Source organism: Amyelois transitella, chromosome 10, assembly GCF_032362555.1.
Source record: "Amyelois transitella isolate CPQ chromosome 10, ilAmyTran1.1, whole genome shotgun sequence".
Taxonomy (NCBI): domain Eukaryota; kingdom Metazoa; phylum Arthropoda; class Insecta; order Lepidoptera; family Pyralidae; genus Amyelois; species Amyelois transitella.
The window spans coordinates 2,623,809-2,637,032 of NC_083513.1; the positions used below are offsets into that span (position 1 = coordinate 2,623,809).

The 13,224-nt window shown below is 34.7% G+C and overlaps 1 protein-coding gene across 2 annotated transcripts in view; it reads right to left on the minus strand.

The window, feature by feature from the left end:
* LOC106139522 (protein tramtrack, beta isoform) overlaps nucleotides 1–13,224 on the minus strand; it is a 154,906-nt gene that overhangs the window by 13,963 nt on the left and 127,719 nt on the right. The gene's annotated exons all lie outside the window — the stretch shown is intronic.

The window sequence follows — 13,224 nt, forward strand, 5'->3', positions numbered from 1 at the left end:
TTGAAACATATTTTAAGACGGATAAAGAAGTTACTTGTATTATACTGCTTATTTTATAATATTTGCATTATGTTACTTATATTAAAATTTCACATAGTCACGAAATTAATAATTTAAGAAATGCGAGAGACTAATACTGAAAAATTACAATCGTCGACAATGTCTTCAATCAACCGTGGTAATGATTATTATTAATTTTAATAATTTCTGCGTCGTAAGTATGCACCAAAGCCCGGCATTGCTTGGTGCTGTGGGTGGAACATATCCATCTAGTTCTTGGCCCTTTCGTTATTTGGGCGTAGAAAGTGTACCCGTCAACGCTCAGTAGCGTTCTCCCACGTCGCGATTTCACGAATTGCACTATGAAATCACAATAATTTATATGGTAAATTACTCAAAATATGTCATTAATTTGCTTATTCAATATAAATTTGCAAAAATGTATAAAAAAAACGTGACACAATTTTTATTAAAAATATTAAGAACTATGACATAAGTGAAACATGTGTCTGAGATAAGAGACTAAAATACAATTAGGTAAGTACTCTTTATTGCACCACAATATTACAGCAAATTCAAAAGTATTTAACAACATTGCAGCAAAAGGCGGCGTTATCACATAAAGCGATCTCTTCCAGGTAACCTTTGCATTGTGAATAAAACTTCACCCCGAGAAAAGATTAGCAGGTGGCGCTGAATTAACTTATATATTCTTTTGTCAATATTATACATATGTTATAAATATTTTAAACCTACTTTAAAATACATAAGATAAATGACATGCTTAGGATGAATACTGAACCAAAGCTATAAGTGAAAAGTTATGAAAAAGAAAATGAATTTTAATAAGATTTTTAAAGCTATTTAAGATAAAGCTTAATAGAGAGCGGTAAGGCATTCCAAAGACGCATATCTTGGACCGTAGAAGATTTAGTGTAAAATTCTGAAGCATGAGAAGGGGTTCGAAGGCGGAAGATTTCAGCATAACAAAGTGGTCAAGGAATGAAAAACGAAAAATAAATTCATCAGCAAATGTTTCCGACGGTTTTTACAAAATTTTAAAATTGAACCAACTCAAATAGAAGTTAAAAAAAAATTTGCTGATGGTGATAATGTATACAAAATACGTTGCCTATCCATGATTATGATTATTGTTCAGTCTAATGATCTGCGCCCCATACGTGTGCACGACGGCGCGGCAATGCTTGTGGTTGTGGGTGGAGCAAACCCATCTGGTCTTGAGGCCAGTCACCATTTGAGAGCAGAAGGTGAAGCCACCGATGCTTATCATAGTTTTCCCTCTGCGGCTTGTAACAAATTTTGCTGAAATAGATAAATTTAATATCATTTAATGCATTACGAGTATAACATATTTGGCTTTGACTTGTTTCAGCGATCCAGTTTATTTCATCAATAGAAATTGGTTCACATTAATTGAAAGCCGTTGGAAAGTATCATCTGTAATCCGATATGTTTCTTTTATTTTCATAACATACATATACTAAACGGTTTGTGTCCAACAAAAATATTCTCATTTTAAAATGGGAAACGCCTTTACCTATTTATAAATTCAATACACGTTAAAATTCAAACTCGCAATAATATTGTCTTCATTAAATAACTTAACTTTATTCTTAAACACTAATTTAAACATAAACTTGTAGTCATTCCTGATAGTCAGTGGTGTGTTGATCCCTGTAGTAAACAATGTTGTTATCCACCGTGTGAACAGTAGCTCGACATCTGTATTTAGAGTGCGTGGTGCATCTCCACCAGACCTTGGCACCGTTACATCCGTTCATCCGGTAGCGGCTACCGTCCAGTACCAAAATACTTTTGCCTTTAGAATTGGTTTGTATGAAACTATCTGAAGGATGAAAATATAAATAATTTATTGATTGTTAAAATAGTAAGAGCAACTGTGCAACACAATAACTGATTAGTAGTACTCATCTGATCTGTATGTATGTATGTATGTAATATCATTTTTATCCCTCGCGGGGTATATTGAACCGGCAGTCTTGGAAAGCCTGAAAGGCTAGTGTTTAATAAGTGACAAACAGATTCACATAGTTTGTTTAATAATAATTTTCTATTCACTTAATAAGTTATAAAGTTATATATTACATAAAAACATAATTATCTCATTTAAAGTATTTCAAACATTCTCGTTTGTCTAAAACTTCCTAATATCAGATTCAACATAATCCCTTTAATAGCTGTTAAGCAATATGTTAAAAATCATTATTAACTGATTTCAAATTATCAAAATATTCAATCATTAATAACAACTTACAAAATAAACGTGCTTTAATTACACACTAACGCGATTAACCACCAAAATTTGTCTTGACATCATATCCTTCCATCGGCAAGTGTAGTTGGTTGTCGTAACTTCCAATAGTATGTTCATCTACCATGTACACAATTTCTCCCCTAACTGTATGCACCCTCGCCTTACAGCAGAACCGTTCGTGCGTGGCACACCGCCATCTTATCTTGTCATCACTCGCCTTGTTTATCCTATATTTGTTCCCGTCAAGAAGCATCATGGGCTTTCCTCTGGTACTGCGATAGAACATCGGCCGGATATCCGTTAATGGCAGTATTTCTATACTACCTAGAAAATTAAACATCTTTATTGAATTAGCGTCCAAAATTGATTTGGCTTTAATTACTGATTCACACTTTTACACGCTTTTACACGGATCAAAACGAATTCTTTTGAATCGGGTTAAACCCACAACTTTATTCACAAATAATGATAAGGATTATGACTTTTCTTACTTCGTTCTCAAATTTCAAGGTTAGACTTGGGTATTTCTATTAAATTCAGGCATTACATCTATCACTTGTTATTAACCCATAACCTTCGCTCGAGAATCTCTTATACTTATATTTTTTTATAAGTAATGACTTAAAAAGACCATTTTATCATAACTTAAAGAAATTTCCTCAAAGTTTGGGACGAGCTCACACTTTTTGTTGGTCAATTTATATTTTTAATTTATTTTCTAAAAGGTGCTAGGTAAATAGGCCGTTGGAGGGACATGCTGATGTGCCTCTTGCATCCTCGTTATCACGCCATCGACCGTGCAGTAGAACGCCTTGCATCCCCTCTTGGTGCACCTCCAACGAATCTTATTCCCACCCTCGATCTGTTGATAGTATTTCTCAGTTTTATAAATCATTTGGGGTCTACCATTAGATGCCGTTATGAAGAACGCTGAAATTGCATATTTGATGAATCTCTACTTAACTAGAAAAATAAAGTATTCAATGAAACAGATAAAGCGAAACAAAAGTTTATGAACAATAAATATATTTATTCACTCTCATTAACCTAATAATAAAAAACATTTAACTAGTAAAATAAATTGAAGTAACAATACAACAACGTCTTTTATTAAAACCCATTTTGATGTTACTCGGCTCGGCGCTTTCGTTTGTCGATTGACACATTAGCTAGAGGGACTGTCTGTTCAAAGATTGCGTAAGAGCATTCAAGTATGGCTATGTTCTCCATAAAATGCAATTATTTCACACTTCAAGGTATGGACAGAGGCCTGGCAGCGTTTGCTCTTCTTCTTGGAGCAGTACCACCGGGTCGAGAGTCCCTTCATGAAGGTATTCTTGTCACACCAGAATGAATGGCCCCTGTATATCATATTGTAATTGCCCCTTTGTGTCGGTATAAATTGTACAGCTGAAAAAAAAGATATTTTTTTTTTATTTTTTACCACAGGCAATAAAAGTGGTGTTCATATTTTTTTTAAAGTAAGAGTAAAATACTAGTGTGAAACAAGTAAGATCTTATTCGCCACAACTTCATCTACTATATCTAGTTATATTAAATCTGACTAATTGATTGACTTACACATCAACGCAAAGCCCTAACCGCCTTATTTAATAAAATATATATTTGGCATTTAATCAATTTGGCATGTCGTCTTGGAGCACGAAGGGAGGTTTTTCCGAAATTTCCGGATACCATAACAAAAAATTACCGTTGAGATTATATTTTTCGTTTTGTCTATATATATATATATATATTTTTAATTGTCGCTTGAGTAGCCCATTATGTAAATTTCCTGTTATTGTCATTTATCCTTTTTCCTTCACGATATTCAGTAATATACCTATTTTTTTTTATCTGTTTATGTTAGTAACTTCTGACAAATTTAATTTAATATATTTTTTAAACAATTCAACGTTTTGTTTCCTATTTTAATTTAAGAAATAAAAAAATCCTTGACATTGAATTATTTATATTAATTTATACTTTAAGTTGTTACAATTTATATGATACAATTAACTTTGTATTTACAGAGTCACGTCTATATACCTTGCGGGGTAGCTGTATGGCTTTATGATGAAATCCAAAAGCTTATCCCTTTTACGACATTCATGGAAAGATATGGTTATATTCTCAAGTGCCGGAAACCACACGGCACATACACATTATTTAATGAACGTGAAATTTCAGGAGAACCTTTCCAGGGTTGGTTTTTAAACAACTTTTCCCTAAAATTTGTATTCGTATTATTTTTTGCACCCCTTCTATAAAATTATATATTCTATTACGTTATATAAGACGTATGGATGTGTGGGTATTTGTTATTCTTTCACACAAAATGTACTGGACGGATTTTAATTTATTTATATAACAGAAAAAAATAGTTTTTTTTATTAATTTCAAAACGTTTGATACGCTTTGAGAATTATTTTATAATGGGGAGCTCGTTCTTAATTTATACGGGATACAATCTTTTAATGGTTGTGATATCCGTAAGTCGCAATAATTTTCTTCTTGTACATCTTGACAGAAACTTTGCACTTCCTTCTATATCTTTTGGAACAATACCATAAACTTCTCACGGATATATCTTTATGGTTGGTTGAGAAAGTGTACCCGCCCACTCGCAGTTGGTATCCTCCACTATACAGCTTATGTATTTCAATATTTTCTGTAATAAAACGCAGCAACCACAAGTTACATTGTAAGAAACTTTAACTGAACCTATACCTAACCTATAAATGAGTCTGAGAAACTGACCATGGTTAAAATCATTATTAGTCTAATGTTAGCGTTTAGATGTAGTCTCGTTGTGATAGTTTTGGTATCTAGTAGCAAATATATAATGTGCAATTTTGATATACTTTATTTAATAAGTATTAAATCATCAAAATCTTTCAGAGAATAAAAATAATATTATTTTAAAAACTCTTAAAATTTAATCTCCATTACTCTTATAAACAACACTAGCGAATACGGGGAGACTACAGAACAATATTGACCTAAAGTCGATCATCATATTTTGATGTACTGCCCCTCGTGGATATAATATTTGGCTGGTGGATGTGTGTGGGTATTGTCAAGTCCAATGAGAGCGAAGTTTTCGTCCAGCTTCAGTTTAGCGTTGCATCCTCTGCAGTTATGAGTGGAACAATACCAGTGGAAGTACTTCGTCTTCTTGCATTGTTTCTTGCAGTAGTACGTGTAGTCGTTGTACATCACTAGGTGCTTCCCCGTGTAACGAGATTTGGCTAGCAGGATCACTGAAAAGCAAAATAGTTTTACCCACATTCTAGAGTATTCGAGAGTTGTCATTTGTTTCGTTTACGGAGTCTTCCGAAATAAAATTAAAGTTATGAAGAAGACGTTGAAGAATAATAACAGATTTTTCGTTCTAAGTTTAACAAGCAAATATATGTCTCGTATTTATCTCTAATGGGGCTTAACCTAGAAATGACTTCCTACTTCATCTGGATAACTTCATTATGAGAAATGTAGAAAGTCACAGGATGCTAGGTCATAAGGGAAACACACGTTTAGAAGCCCGAGATTTTATTGTCTTTTAAAATTTCTCTTTATAAGAACTCCTCCTTCAATAACAAAGTTCGGAGGTGCGTGGGAGTGGTCCAGGTTGGATCGGATCAGCAACCCGTCCTTTAAGGCGGAGAACCGAGCCGTGCAAAAGGTGCAGGCGGTACACCGATACGCGTCCACTTGGGCGCCAGACCTCTCCAAGTAAAACGTAAATCCACGAATTATAGCTAATTGCTTGCCCGCTTTATTCTTAACGTATGTTACTGAAACCGAAATACTTTATATACTTGGAACGAAAGTATACGAAATTTTGGTTGAGGTCTTGTAAATTTCACATTTTGAGCACAACTATGCGGGAGCCGATGAATTAGTTAAATCTACATACAATGAAAAATGTTTAATGTTACACAATTTTCATATTTTTATATACATTCCATTTCGTATAATATAGTTAGGCGCTTTGTGATTATGGTCTAATTCTGAGTTCAAAATCTTCTGGTCCTTCGAAACGCAGAATTTAGCTTTGCAGACGGAGCCGACGGTGCATCGCCACGTGTCCTTGGTGACTCCGATGTTGTGACGATAGAATGTGAAGCCATTGACTATGCCCACCGCTTTCCCAGATTGACTTTGAACGAAAACAACTGCAAATGCAGAAGTTATGTACTGTAATTTTTATGTTATTTTTTTGTTTTCAATTCAATTTTATTCAATTTTTGAAGTGATTAGAAATCAATAAATCGTTGCTATGATATATGTGTTCAATAGATTTAATGTAGTGATAAATACAAATATATCCGTGGCGCGCGGGAAGATCTTGACAACTAGACCTACATGTTTTTTTTTATTGGTCCAAACGCTTTCTAAGCCTATTATTCACCTTGTCAAAAAAAAACAGCCAGATTGGTAGAATAATTGCGGAGATATTGCATTTGGTAGTATGTGGATAACTCGATAATTAGGGTTTTTTTCTTGACAAGACTATATATCAATTTTCGAATTCTCAGAACTTTTGTGAAAATTATTACAAGTTGTTTTATCAACTTACGATCTGAAAACAAATGAGGTTCCTAATCTGATATGTGAATTTGTTCCTTTAGAAATTGTACCTCCTTCCCCGATGTAAACTGATAAAACGAATTAATCGGTTATACTCGATTTACATATATCATACGTACGTTACTTAATATTTTGATTAATACATTTAAAATTTATTTATTGTTTTACATAGTAAATTGATATATTCAGATAATTAGTTAATCTTACGCAAGTATAATTGTTTTCTACTTTGGTAGGTACATAACTTTGATCAATCTCACAATATTTTTATATTTTAATAAATATTGACTTTCGTACTAGCTGTTGTCCAAAGCTTCGCCTGCGTAAAAAGTAACTCACATCAGGCTCCATCGAATACAATATATAATAAAAAGGTTTTTACATTTGTAAGCATTTTTGTCACTAGCTTATATTTTTAAGGAATATAAAAAAGGAAAGATTTGGTTAAGAAAGCTGTGATTAGAAAGAAAGAAGAGTATAAAGAGGAATTTGATAAAAGGCTATCAGAAGACTTTCAGTCAAATTTGAAAGTATTCTGGAAATCCGTAAGGTCAGCCCGAGGAAAAACTATAACCAGAGAGCTGACTAGGATCCGATGCCAGGATGGAAGCGTTGTGAAAGGAGAAGAATGTGTGCTAAAGATATAGAAGGAAAATTTTAAAAGTTTATTTGAAAAAAAAGGAAGGACATAATAAGGATTTCTGCTATAGCGAAGAAAAAGAGAATGAGATGAAAGGCCAAATTGAAATTTTCGAAATTGTGGAAGCACTTAAGAGTATGAAAGCGGGTAAGGCTGCTGGGTATGATAGAGTGTCGGTCGAGATGCTAAAAGCAGGAAAAGGCGTAGTAGCTAGTCAGTTGTTGTTTCATATAGGAATTTATGATTGTTTAGGATATTAATTATAAATAAAACACATTCTAGCTTCGCTTGCATGATGACGCAATGCCCAACTGATTTATTGTCTTGTATGGCCGTTACAACTGTTAGTCTATCTCTCTTGACAATGACATTGACACTAATATGACACAGTTGTACTGCCTTTTCAATTTGTGTTGGAGAAGCGGCCGAGTACCTACCAAAAGATTGGTGTATGGCTGTTATCGTACCACTTTACAAAAGAAAAGGGTCACAACTGGACTGCAAAAATTATCGTGGTATAAGCCTGCTTAGCGTCGTCGGCAAATTGTATGCTAAGGTATTGATTAATAGAGTCAGGAATGAAACTGATGATAAAATATGGGATGCTCAAGCGGGATTTTGAACGGGAATGGGATGTACTGATCAGGTCTTTTCTTTGCGGTGCATAGCCGAAAAGTTTTTGACCAAGAGTCAAAAAGTCTATTGCACATTCGTAGATCTGGAAAAGGCCTATGACAGAGTTGTGAGGAATGAATTGTGGTCAGCACTTTCTATGCATGGGGTGAGCAGTCTCTCAATACGAGCACTGAAATCCTTATATGAGGATTCGAGTGCTTGTTTTAGGATAAACGGAGCGCACACTGAGTGGTTTAAGATTGAGAAAGGCGTTAGGCAAGGATGTGTTGCGTCACCGTGGCTGTTCCACCTATTTATGGATAGTTGTTTGACAGATTTGAAAGAGTCTGAAAGTGGATTAAGGATGAATGAGTTACTCGTCAAATGTCTGCTCTATGCCGACGATCAGGTTATACTGGCGTCATCAGCAGAAGAGTTAGTGGAGATGGTAAACTGTATGCATGAAGCTTTAAAGGAGAAAGGAATGAAAGTGAACGTACGTAAAACTTAAACACTGGTTTTTGAAATGGAGAAAGAAATGACAGCATATAATATTTTAATTGGAGGAGAAAAAGTTGAGCAAGTGAAAGAGTTTGTATATCTAGGATCAAAGTTTACATCAGATGGCAAGTGTGATAGTGATATTGAAAGGAGAGTGAACACGGGGAACATGGTAAATGGAGCTTTGCATGCCTTTATGAGCAGTCAGAAACTATCCAAAAAGGCTCGACTGGCTGTGCATGGCATGTTGGTCCCGACATTAATGTCCCATACATTGAAAGTACAGTGAAAGTTGGGTATGGCAAAAGAAGCACGAAAGCAGAATAAATGCAGTGGAAATGAGAGCGTTAAGGAGAATGATGGGTGTGAAATTGAGTGACCGGATAAGGAACAGCGTGACAAGGGAATGCTGTGATGTGAAAGAAGATGTAGTTACAGGAATAGAAAAGGGTATGTTAAGATGGTTCGGTCATGTGGAGAGGATGAATGAAAGCAGGTTGACTAAGCAGATATACAAGGAGAGTGTGGAGTGAAAGGTCGGAGTGGGAAGACCTAGACAAACGTATCTTGATCAAATTAAGGACGTCCTGGTAAAGGGTCAGGTCAAAAGTATCCGAAACCGCCGAGCTTGCATGAAGAGAGTTATGAATATGGATGAAGCGATGGAAGTATGCGGAGATCGTGGCAATTGGAAAGAGGTAGTCTATGCCTACCCCTCCGGGAAAGAGGCGTGATTTTATGTATGTACATATGTAGTAATAGAAATAAGATGATAGTAATAGAAAATATTGTTCTGGGGGTACATTTCTAATAATGGCGGCCCAGTTTTCGCAAGCAAGTCAAGGTCGCAAAGTATGCAGATGAAGTTGCTGCCCATCCACCAAGGATATTAATAACAGTTTTGGTTTATAATTGTTGTTTACTACAAAAAAGACGAAATATAATAGGTGAAAAACTTGATAACTCATCTTTACATTCTGGAAAATATATTGATAAATGGATTAGTCACTTGATAAGTCGTCGGTACGCATATTGACATGTCGATTATTTCAAAAACTAAGAAATATTATGCAAATTACTGTACGTTATTCGAATCATCGTAAAAAGTTTACCTTAGATAAAGTATAAGTTATAAATGTAACAAACAAATGCATTTTCCAGAGGAAGCCAAAGTTTAAAATGGCCGCCCTGTAAAATTGCTTTTTTCAACATGTCAAATTCTTCCCGCGGGGCACGGATATTATCTTTATTTAAAGTTAACAAGAAACTCATAGGTATTGTGCTATTCTAAAATTGGTGGTCTGCAACATACGAGTAAGTACAAAATGCTGCTATACCTATCACAATTTTTAAGGTCCAAAATATTACGCAAAGCACAATCAACTCCTTTTGCCTACACTTTATAACTTTCAGATAATAATGTAGAACGTAACCACTGCGCGGTAAAGATCACCAACATGTACTTACAATTATTCACAACCTTTGAACTGAAGTTATACAATGTTCGGTATAATCTTTATTGAATGTAATCCTTAAAACCATAGTCAATATGGTAGCCTTTTGGAAATCCACTTAGGTCACCACTCCAAGACAATTTGTCTTTAGAACAATGGTTGAATACTACCAAAGTAAGCATCAGGCCTCGAAAGACGATGGTAAACTCCATCGTGGATCGTAAAAAATGGTCGCTCATGGCCATGTTGTAGGAAACAGCGCATTTGACCTGTTATTTTGTTGATGTAGAACCTGAAACGAAATTATTTACTTCCTTCATGTTGCTTAAAAACACCGCAGATGGTCTGAACTTTTGACACCATTACATTTTCATATTGAATCGCTTTTCTGAGATTAAATTACATACATACATACATACATATAATCACGTCTATATCCCTTGCGGGGTGGACAGAGCCTACAGTCTTGTAAAGACTGATAGGCCACGTTCAGCTATTTGGCTTAAAGATAGGATTGAGATTCAAATAGTGACAGGTTGCTAGCCCATCACATAAAAGAAGAATGCCAAGTTTATAAGCCTACCCCTTAGTCGGCTTTTACGACATCCATGGGGAAGCGATGGAGTGATCCTATTCTTTTTTGTATTGGTGCCGGGAACCACAGGCACCGAGGTACCGAGGTGAGGCACGACACTGAGATTAAATTAATTCTATGGTCGCATATCATTATGGTGCATCTAGCGCAGTTGTTATATTCTCGCCTCTGAACCAAAAGGTTCCGGGTTTCGGTTTCTAATTGGCCCAGTCCAATTAAAAGAAAAGCTCATTCATCAAGTGGTCTTTAATGTTTATCTGTATAAGTAGCTTCTATAAAATATAGTGTCTTTAGGTTAGTATCCCATAACATAAGTCTCAAACTAAATTTGGGGCTAGCACAATCGGTGTGATTTGTCCTATATATATTTATTTTATTACCTTGCTTTGCATTTGTTGCAGTTGGTGCACCTCCACATCTCCTGGTGGGCTGACTGCCGCATACAGTAGAATGTGTATTGGTCTATTATCGCTACTATCTTTCCTGAGGCTCTTTTGACAAAAATTATTTGTTCTGCAAAATGAAAATCAGATTTTGAAATGCAGATTTTTTATTTAAACAATTTCATGCTTATAGTTTATAAATATCACGAATTGGAATCTTACAATAATTACTATAAGTCACACTTACTTGTGCAAAATTCAGAGCAGAAAAATGCCTTTGAAATGTTCCGTTTCTTATTGTAATAATTACAAAGAGAGATGAAGCATTTTATCTTATTTTTTTCTAATTTGTCTTATTTAAAGAGTTAAGAAGGCAAAAAGAAAGTTATTTGAGATATTTTTTCCGATCTGCCATTTTTTAAGAGTTTGGCCACCAGTTGTTTCAAAGTAGGAAATTCAGAAAATAAAATCAACCCAGACGTATACTTAGCATGCATCATATTAAATTAAGTCAGAAAATAAAAAGCAGTTTACACAGTAAACCAATAATCGCATCAGGATATTTTAATGTATTTCCCGTCACGAATAATAAAGTTGGGCGGTTTATGGAGATGTTGCAACTGAGTTTTGATGATATCCATGTCTTTGGACATAAGGAAATGCGCTTTGCACTGTCTGCCGTAGGTGCAGCGCCAGTAAGAAGTACTGTGGTTACTGCTATTGCAGTAAAATGTGTAGCCTCGAAGAATAGCTTGGGGTTTGCCCGCTCGATTTCTTACCCACTGAACTGTAAACATACAACGAATAAATTAAAACATAACAATAATATTCAAATCGATCATATTTTACCCATCCATCTTATTGCAATTAAATGAGTCAAATGACAATAAACACTTACTACTGACAATTGTTTCATTAGAATTCATTACAATACAATGAAAATAAAAAACATTAAGGTTAATCAAATCCTGTAGAAGACACCCTCTCTTATAATGAAGTCCCTGGGAGGGTGTTGGTGTTGCAAGTTTGCGTGGCGCACTTGACGATTTCTCCCAGTAATAAACCGTGCCTTACAGGGCGCTCCACTGGTACAGCACCAATGTTCCGAGTCTTTGCAAGCTCTGATCTTATAGAATGAGTAGCGGTTTACTAAAGCTATGTCTTTACCCTTCGCATTAACGGTCCAAAATACTGAAAAGAGGAAAAAAAAGGACTGATTTGTAATTTCGAAAGCGGTAGTAAACTTGCCACAGCTATTCAGCTATGAATTGCATTCTATATAGACAAATAGTGCTCACCAAACCTTTTTTTTAATTATACCTTATAATAGTCCTAATAATTTGCCGACCTATGCAGGAAATTGCTTTGCTGGACCGGACTTAATTATTTTGTAAAATATATGTGCTTATTAGAACTACTCATGTATTTTTAACAATTCAATTATTTGTTCAACAACAACAACAATTATTTGTTCTCAATGAAGAGCAAAAAAGGTATTTAATTTAATTTTTCTTTACATTTTTGTTTGATCGCAACACAAAATTGATAATAAAAATAAAAAACTGAGATTAATCAAGCCCTGAAGAAGACACCGTCTCTTATAACGTAATGTTTTGGCTGGTGGTGGTGTTGCAAGTTTGCGAGGTGCATTTGCCGGTTCTTCTTAGTAATGAAACGCGCCTTACAAGGCGCTCCAGTCGTACAGTACCAATGTTCCGAGTTATTATAAGATCTGGTCTTATAGAACGAGTAGTTGTTGACTATAGCAATGTCTTTGCCCTTAGCATTAACGGTCCAAATGACTGCAAAGTAATAAATCGATAAATGTTAGTTCTAATACAGTACTAATACTCGTATTTTAAATTATTTTCGTAATCATCAAATTAAACGCATAAACTAGACTATGTAGGTATGATATGTTTATAACTTTATCGAATCATATTATATCGAGTATAAGCAAATATTTTATAACAGTGCAAATTGTTGAACATTTATTTTAATCAAAATTGATAACATTTGATTTTTTACCATTAATTTTAACATTTGTTACAGAATAATCAAGTTTCAACTTTTTTTTAATCTAAAATTTGCTTAGACATTCTATCGTAAAACCAATGTATCTATTACATACTAGCGACCCACCCCGG